The sequence below is a fragment of the Eschrichtius robustus genome, chromosome 6 (genome assembly GCF_028021215.1).
Source record: "Eschrichtius robustus isolate mEscRob2 chromosome 6, mEscRob2.pri, whole genome shotgun sequence".
In the NCBI taxonomy this organism is placed as follows: Eukaryota; Metazoa; Chordata; class Mammalia; order Artiodactyla; family Eschrichtiidae; genus Eschrichtius; species Eschrichtius robustus.
The window spans coordinates 119,349,426-119,367,740 of NC_090829.1; the positions used below are offsets into that span (position 1 = coordinate 119,349,426).

The following is an 18,315-nucleotide window of genomic DNA, read 5'->3' on the forward strand; positions in this document are numbered from 1 at the left end:
GGAATTTACCTTTGGTCTATTTCATATCTTTAGCATGTTTTCTTTTAAAAATATTTCTAGATACTAGTGTCTGCTTGATTTTGGTTATCTTAGCTGTAATAAGTAGCCTTGGGACCCGTGAAGGCACACCCCACACACTTATGCTGTGTGACCTAAGGTCACAAGTAATGGCTGCAAGCTAATTGATTGAGAAAGGCTTGTCTGGAGGGGCCTCTTTGCGTCCTCCCTTTACATTCCTAAGTTCTGTGAAAGAGTCACTAGCAGCTCAGCCTAGCAAGGAAGGAAAAAAGAGAGGAAGTTTCTCTGCGTTCTGATTACACTCTGAGTTCCCCTGTAGTGAGCTTACTTCTCTCCACCCACTTCTTACCAAGAACTCTTTCACTTGAAGGTGAACAACTTAAAGCCTGATCTCAGAGTTACCCAAAAAGTGATTCGCGTATTTATTGAACTGAAAGAACAAATTACCTGCTTCAGGCTGTGGGATGCGTATGGAAATTATATTAGAACTTCAGCAAAGTGCACAGCCGCATAATACAGAAGCCGGGACTCAGACTGACAGGCAAATAAGCCAGCTCGTGGAAGGGGCCTCTGGGTGGCAGCTCTGGGCTATTGGGTGTTGGACAACTATAGGCAAAACTGAAATGGAACAGGGGCAGAAAGTAGCACACTGTTACGCTACGCAACCGTTGCTTTCTCATGGTGAGTGCAGATTTAAGATATTATTTAAAGTGTACTTTCTATGTTGTAAAACAAGTAAAGAAATCTTTTGTGCTTTGAGGGAAATTATAGCAAGAGCATTTCTTAAAAGTTCTTAGGCGATTTGGTTTTGTTTCTGCTTGATCTCACATTAAACTTGGCAATGCTAACAGAAATACAATATTTGTATTGTCTTGCGTGTCCTTTTTCTTAAAGTTGTCCTTTTGTTTAAATCATGCTTCTCTTCAACCTGAATAAACATTGTTTTAGGCAAATCATGTGTGGAATAGATAATAAAGGAACAACAGTGTGACAGAATATATGTAAACATTTCATTTAGTCCAACTTTGTGTCACTTCTCCACGACTTCATGTTTTGCCGCCTTATCTCAGGAATATATAGCACAGTGTCTATGAAAAGAGCTTTGTGTGAGAATTCCAGCTAGTTAAAGGGTCAGGGCCTGTGTGTTATCTGACTGCCACCAAGACTCACTGGGGTGTCCTCTATTTTTAATCTAAAATAGGGGAAAAAGTGCATCTTTACATATTAAAAAGTAAGTGTGTTTTGATTCCAGCAGTTGCCTTCTTATAGTTCATGTGTGTTATTCCTGGCAAAGGATTGTTAAAGCTTATTTTGAGAAGCAGCATGCAAACTTCTTTTGTTTCTTTTTGGCTTGTTTGCTCACATTTCACTGCAGAAACTTTGCACACAGTTTTCTGTTTTTTGTTTTTTAATTTTAAATATCTTGAAACAATACTGAGTAGTTTTTATTTCAGTGCAAATATCTTGGAAGTTAGTAAGCTTGCTTTTTCTGGGAAAAAAAATACCTCAGAGAATAAATTGTGCTTAATTCCTAGTTTAGCCATACTTAAAATCCTGTTGTAAATGTGCTTCTTCTTAAAAAAAAAATCAGAGTCTACAAGGAGTATTCCTAGAATGTTATAGAAGAGATTCTTCTGCAAAAACTGCAAATTCAGTATTGTGAATTTAGTAAGTGCCAAAATATTATTGCTATTGTTGACTTTGTTTAGAAAGCAGCTTTATTAACAAGGTGACTGCATTAGATGTTACCAAATGAAAGGTGAAAAATATGTCTCCCATACTGCTGATTTGATAGAATACAGAGGGCTGCATTGTTACTGTGTTTCATGCTCAGACTTTTTAAAGAGCACCTCTGTAATACAAATTTTGAATAATAATTTTAAAAATGAAATTTACTAAAGTAAGCTCCTTATATTTTGAGACTTAAAGCTTCTGTTTGCTAAAGTAAATTAATAAACGGAAAAAATATATTGGAGTAATTGTGAAGCTGTAAAACTTTACAAGAAAAGGAGGAAAGCTTTTAAGAAAAAAAGAATATGTTTTCGCTTACAGGGCAATTTTGAAGTACTACTTAGCTCTTCTTTTCTAAAGATTTATGGAAAACTTAACTGTTGCAGAACTAAGTAATAGTTTTGACTTTTATACTGTATATAAGAAGGATAATTATTTTTGAGCTCTTCTTATGATTTGATACAAGCTTCTTTCAACAATTACAAAATGTGACTGACAAATCCCTTTCTAAGAGAACAAGTTCATTATGTTTGTCACCTGTTACATTCATTCTTTCTTTTGCCTACATACACAGTTCCTAGCTGTTTATTAGTGCTGCAGGAGGGTGAAAACCTTCTTTTTTTTTAAGAGAAAAGGTTTAAATGTTTATTTACATGAACATTTTGAGGTTTCTAAACTTATGTTCTCATCAGAATCACCCAGTGTTTTTAATAAGGTCTTTTGTTATGATCTCGATATGAATGGTCAAAACAGGAGATGTAAATTGTTTGAGTTTTTCTTTTAATATGTAAGTAAAGTTAAAGTGTGACTGAGGATTTTTTAAAGGCTTTGCCAAGAGATAAGCCTTTTGAAAATTTCTCCCTTTGCTATAAAGACTGTAAAAAAATGTTTATGCCTTACTTATTCCCTTCAAACCAATCCAGAGACCAAAAATTAAAGAGAACTTCATTATTCTCCTCAGCTATAAACTCTAACAACAACTCAGGAAGTTACCCTGCTTTGGGGAGGGGCTACAAAAGAATGGGGTTCCCTCTAATGGAAGTACCTAAGTTGTGATAAACAAAAGATAGAAAGGTCTGCTGCTAAGTTTTACTCACATTTAATCTTAAACTACTGTCTTCAGTCTTTTCCATTCATATTTACTTATTGATTGGCTACTGAGGTGAAGACATCTTTTAAAAACTACTGGACCTAGAGTCTGTCATAGAGAGTAAAGTAAGTCAGAAAGAGAAAAACAAATACTGTATGCTAACACCTATATGTGGAATCTAAAAAAAAAAAAAAAAAAGGTTCTGAAGAACCTAGGGGCAGGACAGGAATAAAGATGCAGACATAGAGAATGGACTTGAGGACACAGGGAGGGAAAAGGGTAAGCTGGCATGAAGTGAGAGAGTGGCATGGACATATATACACTACCAAATGTAAAATAGATAGCTAGTGGGAAGCAGCCGCATAGCACAGGGAGATCAGCTCAGTGCTTTGTGACCACCTAGAGGGGTGGAATAGGGAGGGTGGCAGGGCGACGCAAGAGGGAGGAGGTATGGGGATATATGTATATGTATAGCCGATTCACTTTGTTATAAAGCAGAAACTAACACACCATTGTAAAGCAATTATATTCCAATAAACATGTTAAAAAAATAACTACAATCAACCATAGCATTATTTTAAAAACCATGATTTTAAGAAGGTATATGTTTTCTTATATAAGGCTTAATTTTCCACAGATGTTTAAATTTTTTATTAGGTTAATAGGAAACAACGGAACTATGTTCACAAATTAATATACAGTTATCTCTCTTATTTCTATATAAAACATATTGGTGATTCATTGTCCTTCCCCTACATTACTATATCACACCAGATTGCAGTGTGTGTGTGTGTGTGTGTGTGTGTGTGTGTTTTCACATTTGCACTTATGAGCTCAGAGACAGAGTGGCAGAGTAACCTGGACATATGCTAGGGTTATGACACTCTTTGACTTACTTCCTTAAATCTCATGGTCACTAAATATAAGGGTTTTTTCTGTACCCTGGTAGCAGTAGACATCTGTTCCAGTGAATTTATGCCTTCTCTATTGAGGATGAATATCATATTGGCTGTATTATTGTTTCAATTACATTCATCAATTTGCTTTTAAAGATGAATTATTCTATCAAAATATAGGGCAGAATCTATAGGATTAGATTCTATCATCTCTGACAAATTATTTGTCCTCAAAGGCTTTCCTAGAGAGTGGCCATATGGTTTTTATTATTCTCCTTACAGGGAAGAGAGCATAGTGGTTGTTCATTTTTCTAGACACTTTGATGTTAGGACTCACATCTTTCTTAAATTATGGAAATTTTCAAAATTTTCTTTTCAAATATGGCTTCTTTTACCATTAGCTCTAATCTCTTTTTCTGGTACATCCTAGTATATATATGTTGAAGCTTCACAATATATCATACATAGTTCTTAAATTCTCGTTCATAATATATTATAATCTTTCTGTGCTACATTTTTTGTGAATTACTCAAGAGATATCTTCCAATTTACTAATTCTTGTTTTGACTATATCCATTCCAGAATTTTTTTCAACTGTATTTTTTTTTCCTGGTTATTCTAATTGATTCTTATACCACTTTTATTGCTTCATCTCTACTTACTTTTTTGTACATTGTATTGACGTTCTTTCTTACTTTGTCTCTTCAAGGCTACTAACATGCTTATTTTGAAATTCTGAAATTGATCTATTATTTTCATGTCATCTGGAATGACTTCATTGACTTTTAAAAAAAAATTTTGCTGGAAATCTTTTTATATGATTTTACATGTCTTGGAATTTTGGTTTTCAAGCTTAACTTGAGTGAGAGGGATTTAAAATTTTTTTAAAAATTTCTCTCTCTCTTTCTTTGTTAGACCCACCCCACCCTTATTTTCATAGAGTAGGCCCTGCACACTCTCCATCCCCAGCTCAGAATCTCTGATAATGGGGATATCATGTATCTAGTCAGCAAGTCAATTAGCAGTTTGTTCCAGTTGCTGACTGTCAGGTTATGGCTGCTGCCTTTGGCCTCCCTACTAAGCAGCTCTGTGTAAACCATGGCTCCAGGGAGGTAGTCAGTTATTCAGCTTCCTGTTTTCTTGCACTCAGGTTTTAATCAGTAAACATGGCACTGATTTTCACTCCCTGTGGGGCAAGTGTGGCACTCTAGTTACCTTACAGATAGGGAAATGCTTGCCTCTTATTCCAACAACCAACTGGTGCATTGCAGCTCACTTTCTATTTCTATTCTTTCTCTAGTTTGCAGAAGGATTTGGCTTGGTTTTGATATCACTTTTATATGATCTCATTTAATATTTTACCTATTACAGTTATATGTTGGAAGCAAAGGCAAGAGGTTCAAACCATATCTTGACAAGTTTCCCTACGCATGGGCTTTGGAATCAGAAAACGTGGGTTCAAATTCTGACTGATTTATTACCTTAGGAAAAGTCTCTAATTTCTTAAAAGTCTCCATTTCTTCCCATCAAAAATATTTATAGCAATGCTTGTCTCATAATGCTGTTCTAAGCATTGAATGAGATAATGTATGGAAAGTAGTTAGCCCTGTGCTTAACTATATTAAATATGCAAATTCTAGGGAGTAAAAAAGCAACCAAAGCCAAAATAAAACCAGACTCTACAAATCATGAAGTGAATTAACGACAAAGGAAATGTAATTCTTGTTTCTTGTATTTTGAGTGAATGCAACGTTATTATTTTTGATAGCTAAAGTTCTAAAGATGAATGTCAAGTGCGTGTCTAACAGATAGGTAAATGTTCTGTTACAATATCCACATACTTTAGTAAGTGTAAGTGAATATATTTCATAGAATTTCAGTAAAATACAAAGCATTTTGCAAAATGACCTTTTGGTATAGTTATTCTAAATCCAAAGTAGAGTTATTCTTAAGGACAGTACAAGGGTGTGAGGTATGTGGCATGGGAACATGTTTTTGGATTGTTCTTTTGACTTTATTAGCAGTTATATATAATACATGTTATATATATATGTATACAGTATACAAATTATACATATCATGTATCTATACAACAGTTATATATATATTACAGTTTCACCCAAGGATGGGTTTCTGTAATAGTGAAAAAAAGAAGGAAGGAGGGTGTTTTGTAAGGGTTTCAGAAGTCTTGTTTTGTGGCTTTGCAGCCAATTTGTAATATTAGTATCTTTTCAAAACATCTGTTTTGATGGATTAGGGTTCAAATTGACAATATTGGCAAAGGGTATGTTTAGCAGGGTGGGAAATGAGTTTCCGAAAATCAAAAGGTTTTAAAAGATGAAGAAAGATGAGAATAAAGACAAAGCAGCAGCTGCTTGGAAGTAGTCTTAGATTTTGAAAACAAAGAAAATAAAGACATGTTTCTAAGAAGCTATTGCCAGTATGTCCTCGAGTAGAACATTTATAAAATAAGTATTTTATTTTCCTTTCTTACCACTGTTTTTTCTCTATCATGTTAGTTCTTGCTTTCATTTCCATTTGTAGGAACACCTTCTGCTCATTTCTTAAATATTCATGAGCTTCAGTGCTCCTTCCTGATCTGCCTTTTCTTTTACTATCCTCTCTTCTTTGTTCTCATCCATCACCATGACTCAGATACCATTACTAGCCAATCTCTAGCCCATTTCTCTCTCCCAAACTGTAAATCAGTATATCCAATTAGCCACAGGCACTTCATATTCAAAACATGTACAAATCTGAATCATCATCTCCCTGCCAGAACCCTTTTTGATCTCAGTCTGTCATACACCTGGTTGCCCAAAACAGAATCAGGATGTGAAAACCTGCCTTCCTTATACTTCTCTCTCCCACACATTTAAGCTTTATAAAATATTGATTCTATTTCTAAGCATTTCTATTTCTGATCATTTCTCTGATAACATCAACACATTTCCTACCATCTGACTGAGATTGTGAGCCACTTCAGAGTTGTATAACTCAAGGACGAGGAAGCTTGGGTCTGTCTCCAAAATTCCCATCTGGCATTGGTTGAGGGTTACTCCTGAGACCATTAACTCTAGAATTCCAGCACACCTCCTAACAGTTCAGGTATGTTCTTGGCTAGAGAACACCCTCAGGCAGAGAGTGTCAGGTGCTTGCAGTAAAATTCCTTCAATGTGTAACGTCAATATGAATGCCAAAGATATATGAGTAGTACAGCAAGAGCTTCTGCACTGTACACTTAGAGGCAAATGTGTTGCAAATAGCAAATCCAAGTGTTTGCTATTTCAAACAGCACTGCACATAACATCATTTGTATATGTCCCCTTGTGAGCATGTGGATTTTTCTTAGGGTCTATATCCAAAAGTGAAAGTACTGGGCTGTAAGAGATATGTGGTCTCAATTTTAGGACTCTCCAAATTACTCTCCTAAATAGTAAAATTACCCTCTGAAGGTGCTGTACAAATTTCTGCTTCCTTCAGCAGTTATTAGAGTACCCTTTTACCCACATTCTTTTCAACCTTTAATATTGCCCAGTGTTTTAATTTTGGCTATCTGTTGAGTAAAACTGTATGTTAAACTTCTTCAGTTTGATTTATTTTTATTCCTAATGAACTCAGAAAGATTTCCAATGAATTTCTGAAAGTAGATGAGCAATGGAGACCTTAGCTATAAAGAATACGCTACTCATTTTTTAATGTGAATGCAACTTTATTTATTGACAATTCAAATGCCCTCTCCGGTTAATTGCTTGTTATACCTTTGCCAATTCTTTGTTAGACTGTTTGTCTTTTTCTTGTAGACTTTCTGGCATTATTTGTTTATTGTATCCCATCTGCTTTACTCCTCCCCACCATAGGTACCTTCGCAGAGTGTCTTTTTGAGTATAAAGCAATAAAAAACATAGATTTTTGTCCCATCTCATTACATACAGTACTTTAAACCATGCTTTGGTCATGTAATATACTGTGGAGTTATTTCAGGATATGCAAGAAACTGTGATGCAAACTATGAGATGAAAACATGAACACAACACACAGTCTATCCATTGAAAACTTGGTCTTACAGGTGACTTTAATAGAGTTATAAAGCATTATGGGAATTTAGAGAAGATATTTATTTTCCCATTGAAAAATTAATATTTTTCAAAACAGTTGAGAATCATGCATCAGGAGATACAATTTATTCCTACGTTTTACCCAGCATCTTATATATCAAGTTTTCTATAGCTGTGGAAAGTTTGCAAATTTGTAATTAAAGAACATGTATTTTAATGGCCTACTATATATCAACTGTGACAAGTATTAGTGGGGATGTAAAAGTGAACAAAGCAGATAATCCTTGAGTTCATGGGAGGTAGAAGCTGAGAACTAAATAACAATGAGGAAAGAGTGGATACAGTATAAAAGGGCATTCTGGGAGATATAGCATATTCATTGACAGGGCACCTGGGTTTCAGGCTGAAGCATGTTTGAGAAGTAAAGATAGCCAAATAAGCATGGGGAAGGCTCTAGGCAAAGGAAAGGTGTGCAATATTATGAAATTGAGAATGTGGTGAGTTTGAGGAACTGCAAGTTCAAATTGGATGGAATAGAGTTCTAGGGGTGCTGAGTGGTTGAGAAGAAACTTTAGAGATAAGTACTGGCTCAGTTTTGAACGGCCTGGTTTGGATTCTATCCTAAGGACACTAGAGACCCATTTAAAGGATTTAATAAGGCTGTCAAAAGTCAGATATTACTTTAGATAGAAAAATATCCTGAGAGATGAGTGGTAGTTAAAACCATGACAATTGGTATATTTCTCAAGAAATTCCTTCATATGGCTACTATTGTTACTTAGAGGGTTCAAAACAGGTTTCAGGTTATCTGTAAATGGCCAATGTTTATATTCTGTGTATATATATATATGTGTGTGTGTGTGTGTATAATCTTCATTAAATTATCAAACTTGTCATTGACTAAAAAATTTAAGAATCACTTGGTTAAATTAAGAACCTAGTTGATTATTCAGTCATGAAAAGTCAGAAATCCTGCCATTTGCAACAATATGGATGAACCCTGAGAGTATTATACTAAATGAAATGTCAAATAGGGAAAAACAAATACCATATGATCTCACTTATATGTGGAATCTAAAACAACCAAACTCATAGAAACAGAGAACACATTGGTGGTTGTCAGAGGTAGGGGGAAGGGAGTGGGAGAAATGGGTGAAGGTGGATATCTTCCACTTCTAAAACAAGTAAGTCCTGGGCATGTAATGTATAGCATGGGAACCACAGTTAACAATAGTGTATATTTGAAAGTTGTTAAGAGAGTAGACCTTAAAGGTTCTCATTACCAGAAAAAAAATTGTTAACTATGTGAGGTGAGGTGATGAATGTTAGGTAAGCTTATTGTGGTAATCATTTCACAGTGTATACATACATAAATCACATCATTATGTTGTACATCTTACATTTATAAAATGTTATATGTCAATTATATCTCAATAAAACTGGAGTAAAAAAAAAAAACTGTAGTTGGCCAGAAAAGTACCCTTGAGAAAATCAGTATTTAAGGAACAGACAGCAGAAGAGAAGGAATTCAAAGGGAAAAAGAAGAGTGGTCCGAGCAATAGCAGAGAAAATCATAGAAGTCAAGTGTGTTAAAGGCTTAGTAGCTGTAAGAAAAAGATTCCAAAATTAAGTCCTTTGAATAAAATAGAAGTTTATTTCTTTCATATTATAAGCCAGCCCATGTATGAAATGGTGCCATTCTGCTCCTCCAGTTCATTCAGGAACCCAGGTTCCTTCTGCCTTATTGCCTTGGTTGGGTTGCAGGCATTCCTGAGCTCACTCAGGAAGAGATAAAGAACCAAAGTTCAGGGACAGCAGCCTGTCTTTAAGGTGAAGACAGCCTAGAAATTATATATGATATTTCTGTTCTGTTCTGCTCATCTAAATTTAGTCACACAGCCACAACTGGATGTGAGAAAACTGGGAAATCTAGTTTCCACTTGGGAGGCCATGAGATTAGGAAAAGGGGCAGAGTGAATTTTGGGAGAATAACCAGCAGTTACAACCAGCAGAATAACACCAACTTTTTAAGTTAAAACAATACTTAGCAATTAGATTAGATTAGATTATCCGTTTAATATGTTTATTGAGCAGTTCCTCTATTTGGTCATTATTCTATGTGGTAAGTGTACAGACATTTTAAAAAAAATCCACTACCAAATAGCTTATATTCTAGAAAGGAGAGATAGGTACTAAACAAATTAACAAATAAATATGTGACATAATATTAGAAAGTAATAAGTACTAAGAAGAAAAAGTGAAAGGATAGAAGTGCTATTTTTAGCTAGACTAGCAAGGGAAAATCTATTATGTTAAAAACTGAAAAGGGTCCTTTGAAAGACAAAATATTGAGATCTCCCTCTTTGGGGAAGAATTTGCAGTTGAGTTGAAAGCCTAGAATATTGGTTGAAATAGGATGAGGATGGGGATATATGTATAGCTGATTCACTCTGCTATAAAGCAGAAACTAACACACCATTGTAAAGCAATTATACTCCAGTAAAGATGTTAAAAAAAAAAAAAAAAAAAGGAAATAGGATGAGGAAAGTTGCTAATTCAGAGATTCAGAGTTAAAGGAGAGTTATCTTTTTAAGGATTCGGGGGAGAAAATTGACCATGATTATAGCCTAACTAGAAAACGCATATAGAGATGTGGTTATTGCATGTCCTAGTGCTGGAAGGAGGGGCATGATGGGCACGGGTGTAAATAGTTCGTATAGGATGACCTCATTTTTCCCAAGTAAGAATCAGGAAAGCTACTGAGGGTGAGAGCTGTGTGGGTTGTATCAGGTTCTTGATAACAATTATGAAATTATGGAGTTGTTGTGGGAAACCACCAGCAAATATGAGAAGCCCAAATCTAAGAGAGAAGAACTGTGTCATGGGATTGAATCTGTGCCGGGGTTTTTCAGGGTGTGGGTAGTAGACAGGTCCACCAACCCTATGTAAGAGAGGGTGATAATGAGAGTGGTTTAAGTGATGAAGCATAACGTCTGTTCCACATGGCAAGAGGAATATGGTTTCCTTCAGGAGAGAATAGCTAGGGAACCACATGCCCAGTTCTAGATCATGCCTGAGTTTGTAAAGTGACTGAGAAATGTGTTTCAGATTATATTTTTCAGGACAGGTTTCTTTTTTATTAACTTGCTATTCAAAATTCCGAATTTTTAAGTTAGTTGACTCCCTTGTTTTTGTTGTGTTGGGTCGTTATGTAGGGTTGTAAATTCACTGTCACAGTTATGAAATTAGGAAGACAAGTCATAAAATTATTAACAAAATTAAAACCTTAAGTGAACACCTATTGAATTACGTCATTTGGTTTTTCTTTAACATCTGCTGGTCCCTAGTAGAAATACTGTTTATACTTCATGGAATAACTAAGGAAATGGAAACTTTTGGGGAAAAATCATGTAGTTTATAAGCTATCTATTAATTTACTAAATGTTTAGTATCATGTATGTCATCTTTCATATTCCATTAATCCACTGACTTAATCCATGAATTAAATCATAGAGCTGTCAGCCCTTCTTGGCAAGTGTATTTTTCTTGATAAGTTGATTCTGTTTTTTTCCATGTTTTGTCCTTTATGTCTGGATATTTGCCTATGCCCACCTAAACCACATCTTTTTATCAGAAATGACATCAGTATAGAGAAATCATGGCCAGAGCGATCAGGATTTTTTGCATTTTGAAAGTAATACCTTGACATTATGACATTTTCTGTTCTTTCAAGGCTTTTAGTTTCTTTTTATAAAACTATTCATAGTTTCTGTTAATTTTCTGGTTCTCAGATTAATCCAAGATATGTCTAATTGAGCCTTTTTGAGGTATTGTTGTTGTTTACTTGTCTCCAAGCAAGCCCATTCTCCCTAGTATTTATTTTTCTCTGGGATATTTTTTTGAGTTTGTTTTTCCTCTAAGGGCACTAGTGTCTTTATGATTTTCTTCTGGCCTTTCAATTGCATTAACTTATTTTGTCTGGCTTCTCTTACCTTTCCTTCTGGAAGACATAGCTGATTTCTGCATTCACACCTCGCAGTTTGTTACGTTGATGTGAAATGCCTTTTGGCCTTCAGATCTCTGCACAGTCTTTCATTACTCTGATTGTATGGCCGTTTCTTGCTGCTGTGAGTTTTCCCTACACTATTCTGCAGTGCTGACACAGTCCACCCCTCAGCAGAAACTTCACACCAATTTCTGTAGAATACCTCCCTCAACAAAGAAGAGGCAAACATTTAAACCTCATAACTAAATACAGTATTCTTTGACATCAGTATTTTCTATGTTAAATTCTGATGTCTTATAAACACTGATAATTGGCTTTCTTATTGTTCTCACCTTCTCAATATTTTCTTGTCCGTCAGATGCAAATTAGTAAGATTAGATTTCATATGTTCTTGAAGGCAGGATATCACCACAATGTAGCAAGATTTTTACAATCAATATTCATTTGTACTGTTTATGCACTAGAAATTACATAGGGGAAAATGTCACAGGAATATGGCTTAAATCATCTAGGTTTAGGACACTTTAATCAACATTTAGAATTCTTTTCTCCTGTGGATAGAAAAGATGATCAATGCTTGCTAAATGTTATTAAACTTTTAATCACTGTTATACATTTAGCAAATCAATTTAATCATCTATTGGGTGATTAGAAATGACTAGTTAGGGAGATCAGCTCAGTGCTTTGTGACCACCTAGAGGGGTGGGATAGGGAGGGTGGGAGGGAGATGCAAGAGGGAGGGGATATGGGGATATATGTATACGTGTAGCTGACTCACTTTGTTATACAGCAGAAACTAACACACCACTGTAAAGCAATTGTACTCCAATAAAGATGTTTAAAAAAAATGACTAGTTAGAGACAGAAATTTAGAAAAGCAACGTTGATGTTTGATACACATGTACAAACACACACAAGTAGAGTGATAGACACACGTTACGGAATGTTGTATTTCATATTTTATCTGCCTAAGTTACTGAGATACTTTGAATTAGATCAAGACAAAATGAATTCTGTGGTTTGGAAATTCCAGCACACACCACTAAAAATGAGGAACCAGAAGGTGTACTCCTTGGAACTTTTTTTAAAGATTATTCATGAATCATGTAACTTTAAAATAATATTAATCTTCAGGAAAATTTGGGGGATTGACTTTCTTTAATGCTTTTAGAGCCAAGGGATTCAATTTTTTAAATAGGGAAAATTTTGCATTTATCATACATTTTGGAGCATCAAATCTTTCCCTCACTTGCTAGACACAGGGAGGCAAAGGTAACTAAGACACAGTTGCCTCTTTCAAAAAGTTCTTGCATTTTTTAGTTCACTTCACTTTGCAGAAAGTGTGACTATTGTTTATAATGCTATTATATCCCATTTCTTTTTAATTTTTTTCAAATAATGACTACTGAAATAGATTAACTTTTGGGGGGATTAGCCTAAATGCTTTAACTTGTTTTACTGGGAGGAATGCTACGTGTTCCCTATCAGCAAACTAGGAACGGACTAGTTACATTCCCAATCTCTTTCCAGCCACTCTGGCAGGTGCTTTGGGATCCACAGAGGAATATCTGACATAATTCCTGCTCACCAGTAGTTGAGTGGAATTAGGGAGAGTTAAGTAACAGAGTTTCTTTGACATTTTTTAGAAAAGTCAGAATATAAAGACTCATTTAGAATATAAAGTGTTACCAAATGAATGCCATAGAAATACATAGCAAGGCGAAAACATTCTGAAAGACTTGATAATAAATATTATGTAAGAGCAAAGCACCTGCTAGGCCTTGAGTGATGGGAAGGACTGAGACACATGGCTACAGATTTCAAAGTCTAGCCAAATGGATTCAATGCTAGCAGGAGTGTCTGTAGACCAATTCCATACAGATGTAGCAACTCCCAGAAGAGTAAGTGTGTCCAAATGTAGAAACTGTTAGTTAGATCCAAGCAAAAGCTTGGGGATGGGTTCAGCCCTGGAGAAAAGAAAAGATGGCCATTCCACTCATAGTAGGGTCATTCCAGCAAATCTATCCAAAAATAAGATCATTATGGCAATATTTATTAATTTTCACAGTAATAACTGGGTGATTAGTCTGCAGACCTATGCTAGGAAGGCCACATTTGCTGACATAATGGATAAAATCCCAGCATTTTAGAAGTTTAGGACTTACTCAGAGCATCGTCCAGGGCAGTACGCCTTGGGCAGCTTTCTGCTCAGGCTCATTCCTCTTGCAGCTCCACCAACATCGACTCCCACAACCTCAAATTATGAGTTCACACATGGAAGGAGTTTACAGTTCTGACATGGAACATCAATCCTACCCACACTCTGCTCTCTTCAGAACTCAGCCACATGGCCATACCTTGCGCAAGTGAATCTGGGAAATGTGGTCTGTCTGTTCTTCCAAAAGAAAAAACCTCAACCACTTATTCAAGTAGCACACTTCTATTGTGTGTACAGATCTCTGAGTCAGGTACTGTGGAGAGTATCTCTATAAGCAAGACATACCTTCTGCCTTCAAATTCTTAGACAAAACTATATGTAAATAAATGCTAATGCAAGGCCAGATGTATTGGGTTCTATAATAGAGGGATAAAGAACCTCTTATGAAGGAAAAACTTCCTGGAAAAGGCGAGATTTGAGCAGAGCTTGAAGCATAGATAGGGGCTCACCACCACGTGGAGGTGGAGGGTACGGCATGAAAAGTGACATGCGAACAGGCTGTATCAAATGGCTAGAGATGACAGTCTACGATAGGTACAGAAATAAAGATGTCTGAAAGATATTTGGGGGCCACAACGTAACAGACCTTAAACACTCTGTTTATAGTTCAGGAGCCGTTGCAAAATCTGCAGCATATGCTTAGGAAAGAAAGCAGTGTTCAGCACACATTAGAATGGAAAGAAATTAGGGATGGGAGTGGCGGGGAGCTATTTGAACTAAGGCAGTGGGAATGGAAATGAGAGAACAGTTAATGCAAAACATTTGAAAAAGTAGATTTGAAAAGACTTTGAGATTGTTTGTGTTGGTGAATAAATCCAGAGATTTCTGCATTTCACCGACAGAGTGTTCTTGATGGTTAATCCTTGGGAATTATTTGATGAGTTCAAAGAGCACTTATAGTTGATCTCATTAGCTAAGGGAGTGTTAAAATCTACCAAGGCAAGAACTTTGAGCAGTGACATCTCTGGGGCCTTGAACTTCAGAGAAGTGCAACAGAGATATCTAACTTCTATTGTAGCCACAAATTACCATATTTTGAAAAACAATTTCTGAACAAGAAATAATACAAAATAGGTCGCCTCCCATCCTTTAAGCCCTAAGTAGGCAAATGTATTCCTTTTATCTCTAAGTAACTTCCCGTGACCAAAGTCCTCACTCCACATTCTCTTCTAGACTTACTGTCAGGATATAGATAGTTTTGAAATTATGCAGAAAGGTAAATAACTTTAGAGAGTTTGAAGTCTTCATCAGACCTTTTAATTCTGTTATACTTCAATGAAGAAGAGGGTAATACCAGAGCGCTTCTCAAGTGGCACATGAAGTCTCCTCTGTACGTTAAAGAATATTCCTTACTTAAAATGCTCTCTGGGAATGAGGGCTTTGAGGGCCACTTCTCCCCATTTTTACAATGCAAGGGAAGTATTTAAATGTTTGAGGAGTAAAATACCCTCTTCAACTCTCATTAGACCTGCTAGCAACAATTTACCAGATGTAAAACATCAGAAAGTGTTAATGGAGAATATTTGAAGCCTGGCCTCCAGGTGCTCTGCCCTAAGAATGTTTTTCCATTAGCTACTGAAAATCTTAACACCTCCAAGAAGACAGTCTAACCCTTGTTAAAGTCAAAACAGAAGATCCTCATCAGTTCCTGCAGAGAAGAGGTAACAAAGTTTAGGTGACAACCATGGTGTTAAAATTAATATGTAGGGACTTCCCTGGTGGCGCAGTGGTTGAGAATCCGCCTGCCAATGCAGGGGACACGGGTTCGAGCCCTGGTTCAGGAAGATTCCACATGCCGTGGAGCAACTAAGCCCGTGCACCACAACTACTGAGACTGCGCTGTAGAGCCCGCAGGCAACAACTACTGTGCCCGCGCGCCACAACTACTGAACCTGCGTACCTAGAGCCTGTGCTCCGCAACAAGAGAAGCCACTGCAATGAGAAGCCCGCGCACCACAAGGAAGAGTAGCCCCCACTAACCACAATTAGAGAAAGCCCCTGCACAGCAATGAAGACCCAATGCAGCCAAAAATTAAAAAAAAAAAACAAAAAACAACCTGTACTTAAAAAAAAAAAAGATTAATATGTAACTTTTAGATCGAAGATTTACTTTATTCCAACTTTCAGAGAAATAATCTTACTTCCATTAAGCAAATTATATGCTATGTTGAAAATAAGTTGAGACTGCCAATTGGAAATACAATAGACTAGCAGAATTCAAATGAAAATGTATTATAAAAAATTTCATCTCATAATATAGTTTTCAAATGGGTTTAGTTACAGTAATAGATAGCATTTATGTGTTCTTAAAATGCTTTGATCTAATGTGTAGCTTTCCTTTTAATAATGGATAAATTTTCAAAATATTGAAGAGAGAGGGACAGGACATCCTAAAAGTGACTGAGATAACATTTGTTCATTCCTGTTCATTGACGGTATCCTTTTGATAAAGTGAGTGGAAAAGGACTGATTAGTTATCAGAAAATATGGGTTTAGCTTAGGTTACTCTCTTGTTGACCACAAAACTTGTCTGAGTTCTTAGTTTTTATCCATGATAACCACTCTATCCACTGCATAGAGTTATTCTGAGGACCAAATTATAATATTTCAGCATACATAGAGAGAAGTATGAAATACTCTTGAGGTCTCTCCAGTATTTTTATACTATGACCTAGCTCTACTGACTTAATCCCCATGTCCTATGTTGTGTCTTTTTGATCACTCAAAAGCTCTGTAAAGGAGTCTTGGTACCCAGGCTACCAGTCTCAATTTTCACCACCTGGGGGAATGATACAGTTTTTGCATTTTAGTAAAGTAAAATACTGGGACAGTGATAAGGGTAAAGAAAGAAAAAAATTGTATTCTATAATTGGTTGCTTTTTTCCCACATTGCAATTCTTATTATATCATACCAGTCTACTTAAAACCATCCATTAATATTTTATAAATCTCTTGGCATTTATTTTGGTATTTCTTCAAAGTTATGAATCTGTGATTTGAGGATTAGGCTGAAAATGTGTAATGATTAGGTACTCTTCTTAAAGTTTGCTTGCTGAATTCAAATAAAACCACAATTCTGTTTTGTTTGTTTGTTTTCTGATAAAATTTAAAGGCTAACTCCCACCAACTTTTAAATAATATGCAATTGAAGGAAAAAATTGTTTTGTTTGTTGATTTTTTTGGGGGGAAGGTATTCCTCAAAACCATTTCTCCTACCTTGTAGGATCGTACTACAAAAGGACTAACTGTTTAGGACACATAACTTATTATGTAAACAAAGCAACAAAATTTTTAAAAAAAGGAAAGTTAGGAGTGAAAACAACTCTGGGGCTAAGTTTGTGTATGTAATAACTGGGTAAATCGTTTGGAGAAGTACATTGGGTAGTTACAGGGATTTGATATGTAAAATAGAGTGAATTTCATATAGGCATGATTTGAACAGCCAAAATATTTATGATTAAATAAAACATTTCCCAATTAGGGGTTATGGGCATACGTTAAAGTAAGAATAAACTTTGTCAAGTGTCTCGAAAGTCCTAAACGATTTGGTGGATAATCAGTCAAAATATTAGGATGAATGAGTATGTGTGAGAGTGTGTTTGGTTTGTTTTCCTATCCTTTTATAACTCCTTTAAGAGGTAAGATGTATCTTCTGGTTCTTTTACAAGGGTAGAATTTTCATTCACCTCTACATTTTTTTTTCCAAAGAGAGAAACCTTAAGTTTCCAGATGTGTACAGAAAAGATTAAACATTTTAGCTACTATTTTATAATTTTTCCCTTGCTTGTCAAAAGCAATAATATTACCATCATTCAATGTGTATGATAATGTTGACAATTCAAAAGCTTCTGAGAACAAGCTTATTATTCATGGGAAATTTACAAATGACTGTTGATTCCCCTAGATTTCTAAAACAAAGCAAAATTAATTTTAGGTCCTACAGATCTAAGGTAACTGTCTGCAGCTTAATAAGCATCAGGAAGAAGATGAACTGAAAGGCAGGAAATACAATCTAGCAGTGAAATTTGTTCAGTTATGGAGGAAAGTTCCAACGGAAATGGTGGAAGTACCGGCTTACCAGCACTTTGGATAAGTGAAATCCAGCTGGACAAAGGGCTAAATTACATTCAGTAAGAATTTAATATTGCTCTAAAAATGAATGCCTCCCATATCGCTTATATTTATTTAATGAGTAGATTTCTGAGCTGAAACTTTGACATTTTCCTGTCAGTTTTAAGTAAGTTGGGCAAATCAAGGTATGGAAATTGGACATATACAGTAAATGAAATTATTTTCTC

The 18,315-nt window shown here is 35.7% G+C and overlaps 1 long non-coding RNA gene across 4 annotated transcripts in view; it reads left to right on the plus strand.

Annotated features, from left to right (window-relative positions):
* Nucleotides 1-636: 636 nt before the first annotated feature.
* LOC137766014 (uncharacterized) overlaps nt 637-18,315 on the plus strand; it is a 371,274-nt gene continuing 353,595 nt past the window's right edge. For 3 of the 4 annotated variants that reach the window (XR_011074258.1, XR_011074260.1, XR_011074261.1), the window contains exon 1: nt 637-699. This is a non-coding gene — a long non-coding RNA (uncharacterized lncRNA). The remainder of the gene's footprint in view (nt 700-18,315) is intronic. The other variant, XR_011074259.1, reaches the window with a different exon arrangement.